Source organism: Dendrobates tinctorius, unplaced genomic scaffold (assembly GCF_039654945.1).
Source record: "Dendrobates tinctorius isolate UK_male_01 unplaced genomic scaffold, ASM3965494v1 ptg000144l, whole genome shotgun sequence".
Classification (NCBI taxonomy): domain Eukaryota; kingdom Metazoa; phylum Chordata; class Amphibia; order Anura; family Dendrobatidae; genus Dendrobates; species Dendrobates tinctorius.
The window spans coordinates 11,999,489-12,017,850 of record NW_027361811.1 but is presented as its reverse complement, the minus strand read 5'-3'; the positions used below and the strand labels follow the sequence as shown (position 1 = coordinate 12,017,850).

The 18,362-nt window shown below is 48.0% G+C and overlaps 1 protein-coding gene across 1 annotated transcript in view; it reads right to left on the bottom strand.

The window, feature by feature from the left end:
- Positions 1-12,719, bottom strand: part of LOC141049510 (uncharacterized) — a 177,015-nt gene extending 164,296 nt beyond the window's left edge. Inside the window, exon 1 of the mRNA XM_073546033.1 lies at positions 12,633-12,719. The gene's annotated coding sequence lies outside the window, so the exon portion shown is untranslated. The remainder of the gene's footprint in view (positions 1-12,632) is intronic.
- Positions 12,720-18,362: the final 5,643 nt, after the last annotated feature.

The following is an 18,362-nucleotide window of genomic DNA, read 5'->3' as shown; positions in this document are numbered from 1 at the left end:
CTGCACCTGAGCGAGTCACATCCCCACAATTGGTGGTACACGTGCGGGCAGCGGTCCCAGCAGAGACTTGAGACAGTTGCTGCATGTCCTGGGTGAAGTTTGCAGCGGGGCAACAAGCATTGCCTGGAATCATGGAGGACCTCATGAAACACCTGGTCCAGTCCCAGGCACTGCAGCAGGAAACCAACAAGCTGTTGTTACAGCAGATCCAGCAAAGCCAGCAGGAGCAGCGGCAGCAGTTCCAGCAGAGCCAGCAGGAACAACGGCAGCAGATGCAGCTTCTGGCAACCGCCATCCAGGAGGGCAGGACGAGCGCCCCAACCCCAGGTCGGGCTGATGCCACCGACGTCGAGAAGGCGGTAAGACGCGCATTACAAAAAATGACCCCTGAGGATGATGTGGAGGCCTTCCTGACGGTGTTTGAGAGGGTGGCTGAGAGGGAAAAACTTCAGCCAGAGCAGTGGGCGGAGGTACTGGCCCCTTACCTAACGGGAGAGCCCCAGAAGGCGTACTTTGACCTGACGGTACAAGATGCCAGAGAGTATCCCAAATTAAAAGCGGAAATTCTCGCACGCTTGGGGGTAACAATGACTACCAGGGCACAGCGAGTTCATCGCTGGGCCTATCACCGGGACAAACCCCCGCGCTCCCAAATGTTTGACCTGTTGCACCTGGTCCAGAAATGGCTGCAGCCAGAGTCGGCTTCCCCTGCACAGATGGTAGAGCGAGTTGTGATGGATCGGTTTGTGCATTCTCTGCCGAGACCTCTACAGACTTGGGTTGCCCAGGGTGATCCCCAAAATGCTGATGAACTGGTTGGGCTGGTCGAGAGATACCAGGGGATGGAAGGTTCCTTGGGGAAGCAGCCCATTCCATATTGGGGGTCCCAGCAGGGGGCGGAGTCACAAAAAGGGGTGGTGCGTCCAAGGTCAAAAGGGGCGGGGGAGGCGGTGCCCAAGGTCCCCTCGGGTGTTATTTGCTGGAAGTGTCATGGGCCAGGACATATAGCGGCCCGTTGTCCCCAGACCACCGAGCAGATGGACTGCAGCATGGGACGCCGTAGTTCATAATACGCATATCCAGCTTGCAGTGTGAACTCGCTACCTAACAAGGGGCCACAAGCGTGTCCCGTGAAGGTGAACGGTCGAGCAGTAATGGCGCTTCTGGACTCCGGGAGCTTGGTGACCCTTGTGAGGGCCAGTTTTCCTCTAAACATACTCCCGGGAAAAAGATTGGTGTTCGGTGCATACATGGCGATGCAAAGGACTACCCTATGGCTAGGGTGAAGATTGAAACGGCGCATGGCACAGAGTCGCATGAAGTTGGCGTTGTTCGAGACTTGTTGCATCCCATAATTATTGGCCGGGATTTCTGTCTGTTTTGGGATCTGTGGGGGATGGGTTCTGAGTGTGCTAGCAAGAGCAGGGAACCAATCCACCCCACTGAGGTATCGCCACCACCAGAGGCAGACGAGTTCCCTTTATGTGTCCTTGTTGGGGATGAAGAGGAAGGGTCCCCTGTACCTGACATCCCGGAGTTAGGGGTGGCCGGGGAGAATTTTGGGACTGCCCAACATAGGGACCCCACACTAAGGGAAGCCTTTAACAATGTCACCGTCATTAATGGGGTTGCACAAGAGCCGGGAGCAGACACAAGGTTTCCCCATTTTATGTTGAGTGGGGAATTGTTGTACCGGGTCACGAAAATAAGGGAGGAGGTGGCAGAGCAGTTAATAGTACCAGGCCCCTATAGACGAAAAGTGTTGGACATGGCCCATTCACACATCTTGGGGGGACACCTGGGGGTGGAAAAAACCCAGGAACGGATTGTACAGAGGTTCTATTGGCCTGGGTGTCACCGGGAAATAGTAAACTATTGCAGGTCCTGCCCGACATGTCAGTTAACTGCCCCCACATCTCATTTTCGGAACCCTCTTGTGCCACTGCCCATTATTGAGGTGCCATTTGAGAGAATTGCCATGGACTTGGTCGGTCCCTTAGTTAAATCAGCTCGGGGCCATCAGTATATATTAGTCATCCTGGACTATGCCACACGCTATCCTGAGGCCATTCCCCTGAGAAACTCCTCTGCGAAGAGTATAGCCCGTGAGCTGGTCCATGTGTTTTCCCGGACGGGTTTGCCGAAGGAGATCCTGACCGACCAGGGGACACCTTTTATGAGCAAGGTGATGAGAGAATTGTGCAGAGTCTTGCAAATTTCCCAGCTGAGGACTTCAGTGTACCATCCACAGTCAGATGGCCTTGTTGAGAGGTTTAACAAGACCCTGAAGAGCATGCTGAGAAAAGTCATAGAGGAAGATGGTAGAGACTGGGATTGTCTCTTACCGTATTTACTGTTTTCTATCCATGAAGTTCCCCAGGCCTCCACGGGGTTCTCCCCCTTCGAGCTTCTGTATGGCCGGCATCTGCGAGGTCTCCTAGATATAGCCAAGGAAACCTGGGAAGCCGAAGTCACGCCCCACAGAAGCGTCATTGAGCATGTGGCACTGATGCAGCAGAGGGTTGCGAAGGTGATGCCCATTGTTAAAGAACATCTCCGCCAGGCACAAGAGGCTCAGGCCAGGGTCTACAACCGGTCAGCCAGAGTGAGGCAGTTCAATCCGGGAGACCGAGTTCTCGTGCTAATACCGACGGTGGAAAGTAAGTTCTTGGCCAAGTGGCAAGGGCCATATGAGGTGGTGGAGAAACTGGGAGACGTAAACTACAAGATCCACCAACCCGGAAGACGGAAGCCATACCAGGTTTACCATGTTAACCTTATCAAGCCGTGGCAAGATAGAGAGCCAGCGGTAACTCCGTGCTTGCTGGGCAACCTAGAAGGGGAGGTTGGAGCCGTTACCATAGCGGAGACTCTATCGAAGGCCCAGAAGCAGCAGTGCCGGGAGTTACTCCAGAAAAACCGCGACCTGTTCTCAGAGTTGCCGGGGTGCACGAAGGTGGTGGAGCACGAAATTCTGACCGAGCCACATGTGCGGGTGAACGTGAAACCATATCGTATTCCTGAGGCCCGGCGAGAGGTAATCTCCAAGGAGGTGCAGCGTATGTTGAAGCTCGGGGTCATTGAGGAATCCAAGAGCGGCTGGTCGAGCCCGATTGTCCTGGTCCCAAAACCTGATGGTGAATGGAGGTTCTGCAACGATTACCGGAAGCTGAATGAGGTCTCCAAGTTCGACGCTTATCCCATGCCACGCGTTGATGAGCTCATCGAGAGACTTGGACCTGCCAGGTACATAACCACTTTGGATCTGACCAAGGGATATTGGCAGATCCCCATGGCACAGGAAGCCAAGGAGAAGACGGCATTCTCCACACCAGACGGGTGCTTCCAGTATGTCCGGATGCCGTTTGGCCTACAGGGAGCTCCAGCAACCTTCCAGAGGGCGATGGATAGAATCCTTGCACCTCATAAGCTATACGCTGCCGCATACCTGGATGATATCGTCATCTTTACCCCGGACTGGGAGACTCACCTGGAAAAGGTCCAAGCAGTGTTTGACGCTCTAAGAGAGGCGGGGTTTACAATAAACCCGAAGAAGTGTGCCTTGGGGAGAGAAGAAGCCAAGTACCTCGGATATGTAGTGGGGCGTGGCGAGATCAAACCCCAAATCAATAAAGTGGAGGCAATTCAAACATGGCCGAGACCTCTGTCAAAGAAGCAAGTTAAAGCCTTCCTGGGGATTGTGGGATATTACAGGAGGTTTATCCCAAACTTCGCCACAATGGCTGCACCTCTAACTGATCTGCTTAAAGGGACAAAGTCAGTGATGGTCAGCTGGTCCGAAGAAGCAGAGTCAGCCTTCCAAGAAATGAAGGGAGCTCTTTGTAAGCAGCCCGTTTTGGTGGCCCCAGACTTTAAACATGAATTTGTCCTCCAGACAGATGCCTCAGATGTCGGGGTAGGAGCTGTCCTTTCCCAAGAGATACGTGGGGAGGAGCATCCTGTTCTCTACTTGAGTAGGAAGTTGACTTCTTGTGAGAGAAATTACTCAGTTGTAGAGAAGGAGTGTTTGGCCATAAAATGGGCAGTGGACACATTACGGTACTACCTGGTGGGATGGAAGTTTAGGTTAATATCCGACCATGCCCCACTCAGGTGGATGAGGGAAACCAAGGGCAAGAATGCTAGGGTCACCCGCTGGTTCTTAGCCCTACAAGACTTCAGTTTCCATGTAGAGCATAGGGCCGGGAAGCTACATGGGAATGCCGATGCCCTCTCCAGAATCCCTTGCCTGGTAGGTGAAAGTGCCAAGCCCCACGGCTTTAGGCAGAGGGGGGAGGTATGTGGCAGGGCTAAGGGTCGTGTAATTGATGGGAGATATGTGTCTCATAAATGGCTTATCTCCATAATGTAAGGCAGAAGTAAAGCATACCAGATATTGTTATTGTTTTTGTTTGAAGGACCTGTGGTGAGGTCACAGTCATGTGACCAGTCAGCTGCTGGGAACGTGGGTGTGGCTACAGCCTTATAATGTGACCTGCTCCTGAACCAGGGAGCTGTATGTGGGGAGGACTACACCTCCCAGCATGTGCTGAGACTCGCGGTCTGAGTCTGCAACCACGAAGGTTTATGTTTTGTTTGCCTAAGCTAGAGGCTATTTTTGGTGATACGCTGTTTTATGGTTTATGACAGAAATAAACCTCATGAACTTTGGAAGAACCGGTCTCCTGATTGTCTCCCGCTGCACCTGAGCGAGTCACATCCCCACAATATATATATATATATATATATATCATGTGTGGCTGGTCTATATATACCATGTGGTGCTGGGCTATATATACAATGTGTGGCTCGTCTATATATACCATGTGGTACTGGGCTACATATACCATGTGGTGCTGGGCTATATACTGTATACCATGTGTGGCTGGGCTATATATCATGTGGTGCTGGGCTATATATACCATGTGTGGCTGGTATATATATACCATGTGGTGCTGGACTATATATACCATGTGGTGCTGGGCTATATACCATGTGTGGCCTGGGCTATATATACCATGTGTGGCCTGGGCTATATACCTTGTGTGGCCTGGGCTACATACCATGTGGTGCTGGGCTATATATACCATGTGTGGCTGGTCTTTATATACCATGTGGTGCTGGGCTATATATACCATGTGTGGTCTGGGCTATATACCATGTGTGGCCTGGGCTATATACCATGTGTGCCAGGGCTATATACCATGTGGTGCTGGGCTATATATACCATGTGTGGCTGGTCTATATATACCATGTGGTGCTGGACTATATATACCATTTGGTGCTGGGCTATATACTATGCAGCTGTGTTATATACCATGGGGGGGGCTACATTATATTCTATGGGGAGGTGGGCTGTATTGTATTCTGTTTGGGGATACAATATATTCTATGGGGGGCTGTATTATATTTATTATATTCTATGGGGGGGGTGATTATACTCTATGAGGAGGCTACATTGTATTCTATGGGGGCTGAATTATATTCTATGGGGGGCTAGATTATATTGTATGGGAGCTTAATTATACTTTATGAGGGTGCTAGATTATATTCTATGGGGGCTGCATTATACTATATGAGGAGGGCTACATTGTATTCTATGGAGGGGCTACATTATACTCTGAGGGGGCTGCCATATATTCTATGGACGGGCTGCATTATACTATATGAGGGGGGCTGCATTATATTCTATAGGGGGGGTTACATTATGTTCTGTGGAGTGGCTGCATTATACTCTGTGGGGTAGCTACATTATGCTCTAAGGGGTGGCTGCATTATACTATATGTGGGCTGCATTATACTGTATCGAGGACTATGGGGAATACATTATATAAAGAACTGTGGGTCGCATTATACTATGGGAAGTGAATTGTACTACATGGATGACTATGGCGGTACATTATACTATATGGAGCACAATGAGGAGTGTATTACATTATATGGAGGACTAAACAGTGTATTTTAATATATGGAGGACTATGAGGAGTGTATTATACTATTTAGAGGAGTAAGGAGTGTATTATACTAAATGGAGGATTATGCGGCACATTATTTTATATGGAGGACTATGGGACGCATTAAATTATATGGAGGACTATGGGGTGTAAACTGTAGATGTGCTGCTGATAACATGATACTGTATGGGGACAGATTGATCCATTAGTGATCGTTCTGTCCCTATCATTCTTTCTCAGATGGTGGAAAGAGGCCGGGAAACAAGCGTTGAACGACTTCAATATTGTCGATCACACTCATTTAGCGTCCTGAACTCAGCGCATGTAAATACAATCAAAATGCTTCTGTGTGATGTGCAATATGTTAGCATTTGGGGCCTCATTTTAAACTTTGCCTAGGGCCCCACTTTGCCTAAAACCGGCCCTGCACCCGCATAATCGGACGCATAGTGGAGTCGGGATTTCATAAAATCCCCTCCACTATGCAGGAACATCTGGCCCTGCAAATTAAACTCTGCGGCAGGACGCAGCATTCAATCCGCAGCAATTCCAGAATGTTTCCTGACCATGGAAACACACCCTAAGATCCCTGCCTGTAGTCTTACACTTCACCTTTTAACTGCGCTGCTCCTGCCCCCACCATCTTGAGACCAGTGCTCCTGACCAGAAGTCAGAAGTAATGGTCACAAGCTTTCAGTGCAAGCCTATAAGAGCCAGAGTAAGGCTGGGGTCACACTGCGTTATGGCAGTCCGTTTGACGGACTGCGTTACACCGCGGCATAACGCGATGTAAAGCAGTCCGTTAACGCTGCCATTCCCTCCCATAATCGGGCGCATCGCTTAAGCATGCCATAATCGGCATGCGCTAGGGATGTGCCATCATTCAGTGACGGACCCTCGGACGCGGGCTGCAGCGTCACCACTAGCATATATAGCAGTACAGCATAACGCGATTGCGTTGGTGTAGTGTTGGAGAGGAGCTTTCCATCTGGCCTGGAGGTTGGCTGAGTCTCTGACCCGGAGGACAAGGCCCGGAGGCAGGCACCCTTGTGTACCGCAGACTGTGAGTAAAGCTTTGGAACTGCAAGCCTCGGTGTCCTCCATTCATTCTCTCGCCAACCCATTCAGCACCGCTACATCTGGGTACCATCTTTTACACTGCCTGCGCCTTTCCACAACCATTTCAACTACACTGCCCTAGGACATCAGCCCTGCCTGTGGAGGGCTATACCATCACTGCTGCATCCTACCATCTGTCCCAGAGGATCTGTCTGCAGCGTCGGCTTAACACCTCCCTTGCCGAGCACCACATGTGGCGTCACAAACTATTCCATTCCACTTAAACTACATTGCATTCCACCATTGCTTGGACGCCCAGGGCCACGGACACATTCCCCTGACACCAGCCCGGTACCGAGTACCCCACAGCCCTGGGAGGACGACCCAATTTGGCGTCACGAACAAGATGACGAGACCCGATGCCATTGGGTTCTGTGTGCCTAATATTTGTTGGAGTTTTGAAAATGTGCAGAAGACCTGATTTGATGGACTGTAAAATGGACATTAGAAATGGCCGCTGGCACGGAGAAGAAGGGCGTGAAGAGATAGGAGGTCCTAGGAAAAGACCGCGAAAAGTCTTGGGCCTCCCCTGCCTGAATTACTATGTGACAGCAACATGGCCCACCCCCCGAGGGGTTCGTATACTGGCTTGGTATGGAGGCGCTGGAAGAAGACGCCGCCCCCGGAAGGAGGGGCAGAAGAAGCCAGTGGCGGGAAAGGGGCCGAGGCAGGAAGAACGCCAGGATGCCATTTTGGAGAGTGAGGGAAGGAGGCCTGGAGAGCGCGCGGAGGTTGAGTCGGATCTCCCCGGCGCCATGGCTGAAGGCTCCGACCCGATCTTGGAGATGAACCGCCAGCAACTGGAGGACGAAATTGCCCAGCTGAAGCGCCGCCTGCAACTGAGGCAGGAAGCATTATGGACATTGAATCTGCCGCGTCCAGGAGGAGCCTACACCTGTGGTACCAGCGACACTGGTACCCGCCGCTGCTGCACCGGACCTTTTCCCGGCAGACCCTGTGGAGCCTGGAGCCGCTGCCATGCCACCGGCAGCGTACTCTGTCCCCTCTTTGCCGCTAATACCGGAGTTGTACACAGCCCAGGGAGCTGAAGCGGAGGAAGAGAAGCCCCTGCCCGGACCTGATGCGGCTGCGCAGGTCCCGCCAGTGACCCCCACGGAGCCGGAGCTGCCATTGGCTCCACCGCCGTCCCCGGTGTCTCACCGGGCAGCGCCCGTTGCCATCATGCCTGCGCTTTGATACTGAACCCAGAATTCCCCGATATGGAATTAGGACCGTTCCACTCAGTGCTCTGGTTCTGACCCCAGGGTCTCTTAAAGGGATCAATGGTATGGAAGTTAGGGCAATTCCATTAAGGGCTCTGGTTCTGACCCCAGGCCCCTCTTAAAGGGATCTCCGGTATGGAAGTTAGGGCAAATCCCCAAGCGCTTTGATTCTGACCCCAGGCCTCTCTTAAAGGGATCCTCGGTATGAAAGTTAGGGCAATTCCACTCAGCGTTCTGGTTCAGACCCTAGGCTCTCTTAAAGGGATCCCCGGTATGGAAGTCAGGGCAATTGCCTTCAAATGCTCTGGTACTGACCCCAGGCCTCTCTTAAAGGGATCATTGGTATGGAAGTCAGGGCAAATCCATCCAGCGCTTTGGTTTTGACCCCAGGCCTCTCTTAATGGGATCCCCGGTATGGAAGTTAGGACCATTCCACTCAGCGCTGTGGTTCTGACCCCAGGGCCTCTTAAAGGGATCATTGGTATGGAAGTTAGGGTAATTCCACTCAGCGCTCTGGTTCTGACCCCAGGCCCCTCTTAAAGGGATCCCCGGTATGGAAGTGAGGGCAAATCCACTCTGCACTCTGATTCTGACCCCAGGCCCATCTTAAAGGGATCCCTGGTATGGAAGTGAGGGCAAATCCACTCTGCACTCTGATTCTGTCCCCAGGCCCCTCTTTAAATGGATCTCCGGTATGGAAGTTAGGGTAAATCCTTCAGCGCTCTGATTGTCACCCCAGGCTTCTATTAAAGGGATCATTGGTATGGAAGTCAGGGCAAATCCACTCAGTGCTCTGGTTCTGACGCCAGGCCTCTCTTAAAGGGATCCCCGGTATGGAAGTTAGGGCCGTTCCACTCAGCGCTCTGATTCTGACCCCAGGCTTATGGGATGATGTGGGATATTAGGGGTAGTAGTCCGGTGGCTCTGGCTGACAGGATGATGTGGGATATTAGGGGGAGCAGTCCGGCGGCTGTGACGGAATGATGTGGGATATTAGGGGTAGTAGTCCGGTAGCTTTGGCTGACGGGATGATGTGGGATATTATAGTGAATGTGGCTATGTGAAGTGGGTGGGGCTCTACACTCAGCTTTATATATATACTAGCTTAAGAGCCCGGCGCTGCCCGGGCATAGTAACTAACTGTCGTTAGTTATAGCAAATTATAATTATCCTCCATCCCATAGTCCCGTGCCCATATACCCATCATACATATCCACGATCCCATAGGCCCGTGCCCATATACCCATCATACATATCCTCCATCCCATAGTCGAGTGCCCATATACCCATCACACATCCTTCATCTCATAGTCCCATGCCCATATACCCATCATACATAGCCTCCATCCCATTTTCCCGTGCCCATATACCCGTCATACATATCCTCCATCCCATAGTCCAGTGCCCATATACCCATCACACATCCTCCATCCCATAGTCCCGTGCCCATATACCCATCATACATATCCTCATACATACATACATACATACACACACTTGAGCTTTATATTTTAGATATATATAATCATTATAATTTGTTATAACTAACCGTAGTTAGTTACTATGCCTGGGCAGCGCCGGGCTCTTCAGCTAGTACAGTATAATTGTCAACACATAGCGCCCCACATAGTACTCCATACAGTATAATGGGCACCACATAGTGCCCCATACAGTATAATAGCCACACATAGGGATCTACACAGTATAAAGGCCCCACATAATGTTCCATACAGTATAATGCCCCCACATAGTGTTCCATACAGTATAATGCCCCCACATAGTGCTCCATACAGTATAATGGGCACCATATAGTGCCCCATACAGTATAATAGCCACACATAGGGCTCTATACAGTATAAAGGCCCCACATAATGTTCCATACAGTATAATGCCCCCACATAGTGCTCCATAAAGTATAATGGGCACCACATAGTGCCCTATACAGTATAATAGCCACACATAGGGCTCTATACAGTATAAAGGCCCCACATAATGTTCCATACAGTATAGTGCCCCATACAGTATAATAGCCAAACATAGGGCTCTATACAGTATAAAGGCCCCACATAATGTTCCATACAGTATAATGCCCCCCCATAGTGCTCCATACAGTATAATGGCCACCACATAGTGCCCCATACAGTATAATAGCCACACATAGGGCTCTATACAGTATAATGCCCCCACATAGTGCTCCATACAGTATAATGCTTTCCATATAGTGCTCCATACAGTATAATGCCCCGACATAGTGCTCTATACAGTATAATGCATTCCATATAGTGCTTCATACAGTATAATGCCCCACATAGTGCTCCATACAGTATAATGCTTTCCATATAGTGCTCCATACAGTATAATGCCCCCACATAGTACTCCACACAGTATAATGCTTTCCATATAGTGCTCCATACAGTATAATAGGCCCCGCATAGTGCTCCATACAGTATAATGCATTCCATATAGTGCTCCATACAGTATAATGCCTCCACATAGTGCTCCATACAGTATAATGCTTTCCATATAGTGCTCCATACAGTATAATGCCCCCACATAGTGCTCCATACAGTATAATGCCTCCACATAGTGCTCCATACAGTATAATGCATTCCATATAGTGCTCCATACAGTATAATGCCCCCACATAGTGCTCCATACAGTATAATGCTTTTCATATAGTGCTCCATACAGTATAATGCCCCCACATAGTGCTCCATACAGTATAATGCATTCCATATAGTGCTCCATACAGTATAATAGGCCCCACATGGTGCTCCATACAGTATAATGCATTCCATATAGTGCTCCATACAGTATAATGCCCCCACATAGTACTCCACACAGTATAATGCTTTCCATATAGTGCTCCATACAGTATAATAGGCCCCACATGGTGCTCCATACAGTATAATGCTTTCCATATAGTGCTCCATACAGTATAATAGGCCCCACATGGTGCTCCATACAGTATAATGCATTCCATATAGTGCTCCATACAGTATAATAGCCCCACATAGTGCTCCATACAGTATAATGCATTCCATATAGTGCTCCATACAGTATAATGCCCCCACATAGTGCTCCATACAGTATAATGCTTTCCATATAGTGCTCCATACAGTATAATAGGCCCCACATGGTGCTCCATACAGTATAATGCATTCCATATAGTGCTCCATACAGTATAATAGCCCCACATTAAAAAAATAAACACTCATCTCTGCCTGTTCCCTGCTGCTCTGATCTCTTCACCATGTCTTCACATCCTCTGCGCAGCTTGGAACAGTGGGCACGTTGTAATTACATTATTGTGCCCGCTGCGCAGAGGGTGACGATGTGAGAGGGTGTGACAGCTGAGTTGAAAGTGTGATGCCGGGTGGGCCAAAGACACTCACCCTATGGGCCAGAGTTTGACATATGTGTGCTAGTGTGAGTGAGTCCTTATTCGGACTGAAGGACTGAACATATACAAAGGTATACTATCTAAAGAACTTCATTAACACATGAACAAATGGTCAAACTGATCCCTGACCTCCTGCAGTGGGTAAGGCCTCGTGCAGACATCCATCTTTCTCACGTACAAGAAAAACAGATGGATTATTCTGAGTGTGGTCTAAGTGTCATCAGTTTTTCTCGCACGAGAAAAAAAAAATCTCCATTTTTTTCCTTTGTGACAGTCCGTGAAAAATCAGACTGCACTCGGATGTCATCCAAATGCGGCCCAATTTTTCCACGGATTCATTGACTTGCGCTGTCTATGTTGATCATACCCTCAGATCAAAATCGTCCACATCTACACAATTATCTGCAGACCACTCAGTCTGTGAAAAGTGAATGGCCCCACCGACTAACACAGGTACGAGCGCTCTTCGTGAAAACCCCAGATACAACGGACGTCTGAATGAGGCCTAAATCTTCTTACTATGCTACCGATCACCCCACAATGGCTCCATAACGTGCTCCTCAGCCTGAGGGAGCACCTTCCATCATACATGACAGTCTGCCCCCATAGTAACGCCCTCCGACACGATCAATGGCCATAATGCATATCTCTGCGCTGGGAAGTGTGCTGGCACTGTGATGGCTTCTAGAAAAGTGGCCAGCTTGCCTTGGCTTCATTTTGGAGGAATCAGCAGTAAGAGTAATAGCAGTAATAATAACAATGCTAATATTCCAATATTATTATAGTTCTTTGCAGGTGAGCAGTGTCACTTGCCCGCTAGAGGGCGCTATTCTAACATCATAGGGACATTATATCACATTTTCAGGGACAAACGAAACATCTGTAAAATGTCTCCCGTTCCTACAACATCAGAAAGCAGATCTAGGCCAGTACCTGAATGTAATGTCAGTGCCAGGGAGAGGAAGCCCGACAGCTCGCCGAGTAGCCTGCAGTGAACGGGGCTCCCAGTGTGACCATAGCAACAGGACGCCAAACACTCCCTCCCACTCTCAAGTGACACACCGAGGAGCTCGCCCCCTAGTGGAGAATGAGGTCTGCTGTGATGGTAAATTGGTCACGTATTGCAGATCTGAGAGGAGTTCGCCCCCTAGTGGAGAATGAGGTCTTCAGTACGGGCTGTGATGGTGAATTGATTGCTCAGTCACGTATTGCAGATCAGAGAGGAGTTCGCCCCCTAGCGGAATGTCAGATGATCAGCACGGGCCGTAATAGTAAATGTACTGTCACGTACTGCGGATCTGTATGTGACGTCGCCCCCTAGTGGAGAGTCTGGTCAGCAACACTGGTTCTCAGTAAATCCACTGTCACGTAGTGCGACACTGAGCGGAGCTCTGGGACTTGTTGACATCTGCCAAGGTGTCCCCTGGGCTCTGTGTGTCCCCTGTGTGGTTGCCAGCTGTGAAGATATGGGGAATTTAGGGAAGCATCCGCTAGAGCAGGGGTGGGGAACCTCAGGCCCCAGGGCCATTTACTGCCCTCGATGACCTTTTATCAGGCCCCCGGGCAGATTCTCAGGGACCACATTCTTGGGCAGGGAGCTGTATTTTGATTGTCACAATGTCATTAATTTCTTCTTGCTCTGTGAGCACACACATGCAGTATTCACTACAGAACACTGAAGGGCATGCAATGAAAGATTAAGTCATGAAACCAGTGCCAGAGTCAGGATGTACTTTGTGGGCAGAGTTTGTACGGCCCCCGAAGGATGGTATAAATATCCAAATGGCCATCGGCAGAAAAGAGATTCCCCACCCCTGCCTTAGTGTAATATTGCAGGTGAACAGACCCGGCAGACCCAGGAGCCTTCTGTAGCCTATTTGTTGCCATGATGACATAGACATCTCAGGGGTTAAAGAAGCAGTCCCGCAAATATTATTTGTAATTTAATGTGTAAATGTAGTGCAGTGTGTTTAGCGCTGTGCGGGGTCAAGGGCGAGGCACTGGTCTTCTCCTGTCACACCCCGGCGTGCCCATGCAGGCCACCTGTGGTCAATGGTGCTGGCTGGTCAGGACCATCGGTTTTAAAGTTCCATGAAGTAGAGTCCCATTGGAAATCACAGTCTTTAGTGAACGGTCACTCGGTAAGGGTTATATACAAGAGTACCAGAGGTGGCGGGCCTCATGGACGTTTCCTTCACAGTGATAAACATTGTCACACACATCGTTTCCTTTCACTGTAGTCTTCTCCAGGGCCGGTGAAGCTCACTGGCTCTCACAGCCTATCTTGTTGCCACAGTCCTGATCACCATGTCTCTCTACCTGCTCAGTGGCTCCACACCCTATTTCCTCCACTACTGGCGTCCTCGATCTACAGCTCGGAACCACCCGCTATTCCCACAAACTTGCCCTAACAATACGCCTCTCCCACTATGGGCTTGTGCAGTCCGATGTTTTGCACGGACCCATAGACTTGTATAGGTGCGTGCTATCGGCTATACGCTGTCAATCGCAGCATGCTAGAATTTTTTTTCTCATGCCAGTGTAAGGGGTGAGATATGATGTCTTTCTTGCTTCCCTGCCTCAGATTGTCCCTCCTATGTTATTATGTATATATTGCCGAGTTATAATGTTTGTGATTAACATCTGCGGTACTGCTACATAGAAATATGTATTATCGCTAATCTTTTATGGTATTGCCACATATGTGTTACCAATGTGTAGAAAGTGGTAACATATTGTCCTGTGTTTCTGTATTATATTATTGCATAATATAATGTGACTGTTGTGCATGTATAGTTAGGGTAAGTCAGTGCATTCTTTTGGGGACATTAGAGAAGGGCACTTTAGTATATAGTTTACATAGTCATGGGTAAGTTTAGTTCAGTTGCAGGCCACTAGATGGGGGGGCATACTAGTGGGCTGTATAGATATAGCTGATAGGATGTTCATAAGGGGTTAAGTGTAGGAGGGGCTGCCGGATAGTAAGTGAGGACCTCGTAGGAAGTTAGGTCAGATGGGGCCAGGGCGCCCTAGAGTCCACATGGGCTATAGGTCCGAACAGCTTGGCAGCCACGCAACGTTCAAGCGCTGCAGCCCACATTACCCATGGCCACTGCGTGCCATAGCAGTGGGCCAGTACAGAAATGGAAAGATGTGGTGACTTGTCGCCTGGGCTGATGCTTTTAAGGCAGGAGTTGGCTGGACAGATGAAGGGAAAGAAGCTGGGACTTCGACGAGATCGGTACAGATGGGCCAGATGCTTTATCAGAGGCAAACGAACCTGGTGACTGATGATTTTGAGTCTGGGGCGAAACAGGCAGAAGGAATTGTCATCATGGCGACGTCAGGCCAGGAAGGAACTGGGGAGCAGTCTAGGATGGTTCGGTCTGTGCATGTACTGCACAGAAGTAACTGAAAGGAAAGATGAGGAAACAAGCAAATGTCACCATGTACCAAATGTGGATGTAACGTGTGAAACACTCAGTAAAGAAAGTGTTAAAGTTGTCTCGGACTGTGTCTCCATTGCTGGGGGTCGCCTGGAAGAGGGACGTTATCACCTGGGAAGTGCCCGGGTGAAGCTGATCCTGGAGATGCAGGTATGCAGAAGAGAACAGTACATTTTTCTGTAGAGGAAGGACTGGACATGGATATAGCAATTGTCCAGGTCACGACTACGGTTCTGTCCCTTCCTTATACCGAATCAGTATGAGAAAATATCAAAGCAAGAGAAGAAAAGGCCGATACATACAAGATGTGCACACATGGCTAATAAATAAAAGTATACTTTATTAACACAAATGGACAGAACAAGGAAACCTAAAACCATTTAAAACAGGAAAAAGTGCAAAATAGCCGCGCCCCTGAATGCACAATAATAAAACTTCCATACGTAGATGGTAATACACTATGTAAGTACAGTAGATATTAGCTACCGGTGGCAATAGAAGAAACGGAATGACGCCAAGATTGACGATGTTGGCAAAGTCAGTTCAATATGTAATCAAAGTACATGTGTGACCCATGCTCAGGATCTGGGAAAAGGGGAATAAAGCCAATGGTAATGGACCAAATGAACCGATGAAGGATCATGGAAACACCATAAGGAGGCAGCATGCGGTGTGTGTCAGAATACTAAGATCCTAGAAATTGTACCTGATCCCATGGAGGTAGAAGGATGGGTAACAATACAGGGAGAAAATACACCCGATTCAAAAAACTACCAAAGGAAAGACACACAGCCATAGTGAATGGTTGTTCAAAGGACCAGGGCGCAGGGAGAGCCCCACTGCTGTGCACCTTCATCAGGGAAGTTTGCCAACAAGTGTGTAAGCACACGTATAAATGGTAAGCAATAATGAGCAAACCAGTAACCGGTGTGTGTCCTGTCGCATCCCAGTAAGCAGGAAGTGAGTGCAGTTAGATCATGATGGAATCGTGTGATCGCACCATGTTAAAAGGTGCCTGTGCAATGCAAAAGAAAATGCTATTAAGGGCCAGTGTCCCAGCCCAAAGTGCAGATGTATCACTATGCAATTGCGCCTGGTGCACAAGTGTGAAAAAGGATTTGCTAAAGAGGAATTATAGCTGCCGATGGTGCAGAATATAGTAAAGTCTGCCCACACATGCGGTGCAGGGAAAGAACCAATTTAATTGCAGTGAATAATAACAATTGAGTATAAATAACAACCAAAATGTAAGGCCGGGGTCAGACTAGCATATTGCATCCGATGCAGTGCATGATCAGGAAGTCGCTCAGTGTCAGCGCACTAAGTGCAGCGCTGACAGCTTCTATAGCATGCAGATGTTGCTTCATCTGCATGCTATAGAAGTGATCTGCCTGCAAAAAATGATTGTCCCATAGTGGGACAAAGTAAAAAAAAGTCTGAAAAAAGAGTAGAAAATAATTGTAAAAGTCTAAAAAGAAACATAAAAAATAATAATAAAAAACAATATATATTCTATTACTAAATAAATATTTGAATGAAAAAAAAATCTAAACAATAAAAGTACACATATTTGGTATCGCCGCGTCCGTAAAGACCCAACCTATAGAACAGTCCCACTAGTTAACCCCTTTAGTGAACACCATAAAAAAAAAAGGCAAAAACAATGCTTTATCATCATCCCACCGAATAACGCGATCAAAAAGACGTATATAAATGAACATGGTACCACTGAAAACATCATCTTGTCCTACAAAAAGCGAGCTGCCATACAGCTCCACCACCAGAAAAATAAAAAAGTTATAGCTCTCAGAATAAAGCGATCCAAAAATAATTATTTTTTACCACACACGAAACGGTATAAACGCCCCCCCCCAAAAAAAAAAATTAATTAATGATGGTTTGTTGATTATGCCTCCCAAAAAATAGAATAGAAAGCAATCAAAAAATGTCATGTGCCCGAAAATGGTACCAATAAAAATGTCAACTCGTCCTGCAAAAAACAAGACCTCACATGACTCGGTGGGCCAAAATATGGAAAAATTAGAGCTCTCAAAATGTGGTGATGCAAAAACTATTTTTTGCAATAAAAAGCGTCTTTTAGGCTAGGTTTCACACTAGCGTTTTTTTGCGCTGCATTTTTGCGCAGTGCAAACGCATACAAAAAATGCATCATGCATTTTGTATGCGTTTGCTGCCTTTTTGCGCATGTGTTTTAACCATTTTTTAGCCATTCTTACTGTTAGAACGCATGCGTTTTTAAACGCAGACGTGCGCATATCCATGTGCACATCTGCGTTCCCATAGACTGTAATGTGTTTTTTTGCACATTCCGTGCACATGCGTTTTTTTGAGACAGGTCGGACGGACCAAAAATGCAACAGGTTGCGTCCGGCGCGCCTAGGCGCACACTACAAAAAAACGCATGCGCACGTAAAACGCGTACGAACGCGTGCAAATGCTAGACCATGCGCACCCATGTTAAAGATAGGGGATGCACATGTATGCGCAAAAACGCAGCTCAAAAAAACGCTAGTGTGAAACCAGCCTAAGTGTGTGACAGCAGACAAACATAAAAACCCAATATAAAGCCTCTTTCACACGTCGTGATATTTCCGTTACCGGAGATGTCAGTGTCCATGTGCTTTGATTCTGCACTTAATAAAGTAACTGCAGTTTTTTACATACTTTTTTTAGGCTTCACATGGAAGACTCTAGAGAAAAAAAAACACCAAAAGCGCACAGTTCAGCAGCATGTTTAGGTTCACAGAGGGCGCAGTTTTCATGAAAATCATGTCCACTTTGCATGGACAATTAAAGAAGCACTCCCATCAAAGTTTTATTACGTTTGATTAAAAACTGGCTAGCTGGATCTTTCTAAGCTTTACGTAGAAAAAGGAAGTACATCTCAGTATGAGTCACTGTAAAAGAACCTGGCAGGGGGAGGAGGGAGTAGCTGGGTCAGGAGGTGAACAGGGGAATGATTCATTCAGGGACAAGAGACTTCCTGTTTCTACATAAAGCAGAGATAAAAGAAGAATTATCTGGTAGAAAGGCAAAATGAGCAATTGTAAGTATGCACGGCTATATAATATGATGACTGCAATATATTTAAAGGATAAAATCTTTGCTGAGAATGCTTCTTTAAATGCAGCAGAATTTCTGTGCAAAAAATCAGCTGAAAAATACACATTTAACATGTGAACACAGCCTAAATTTC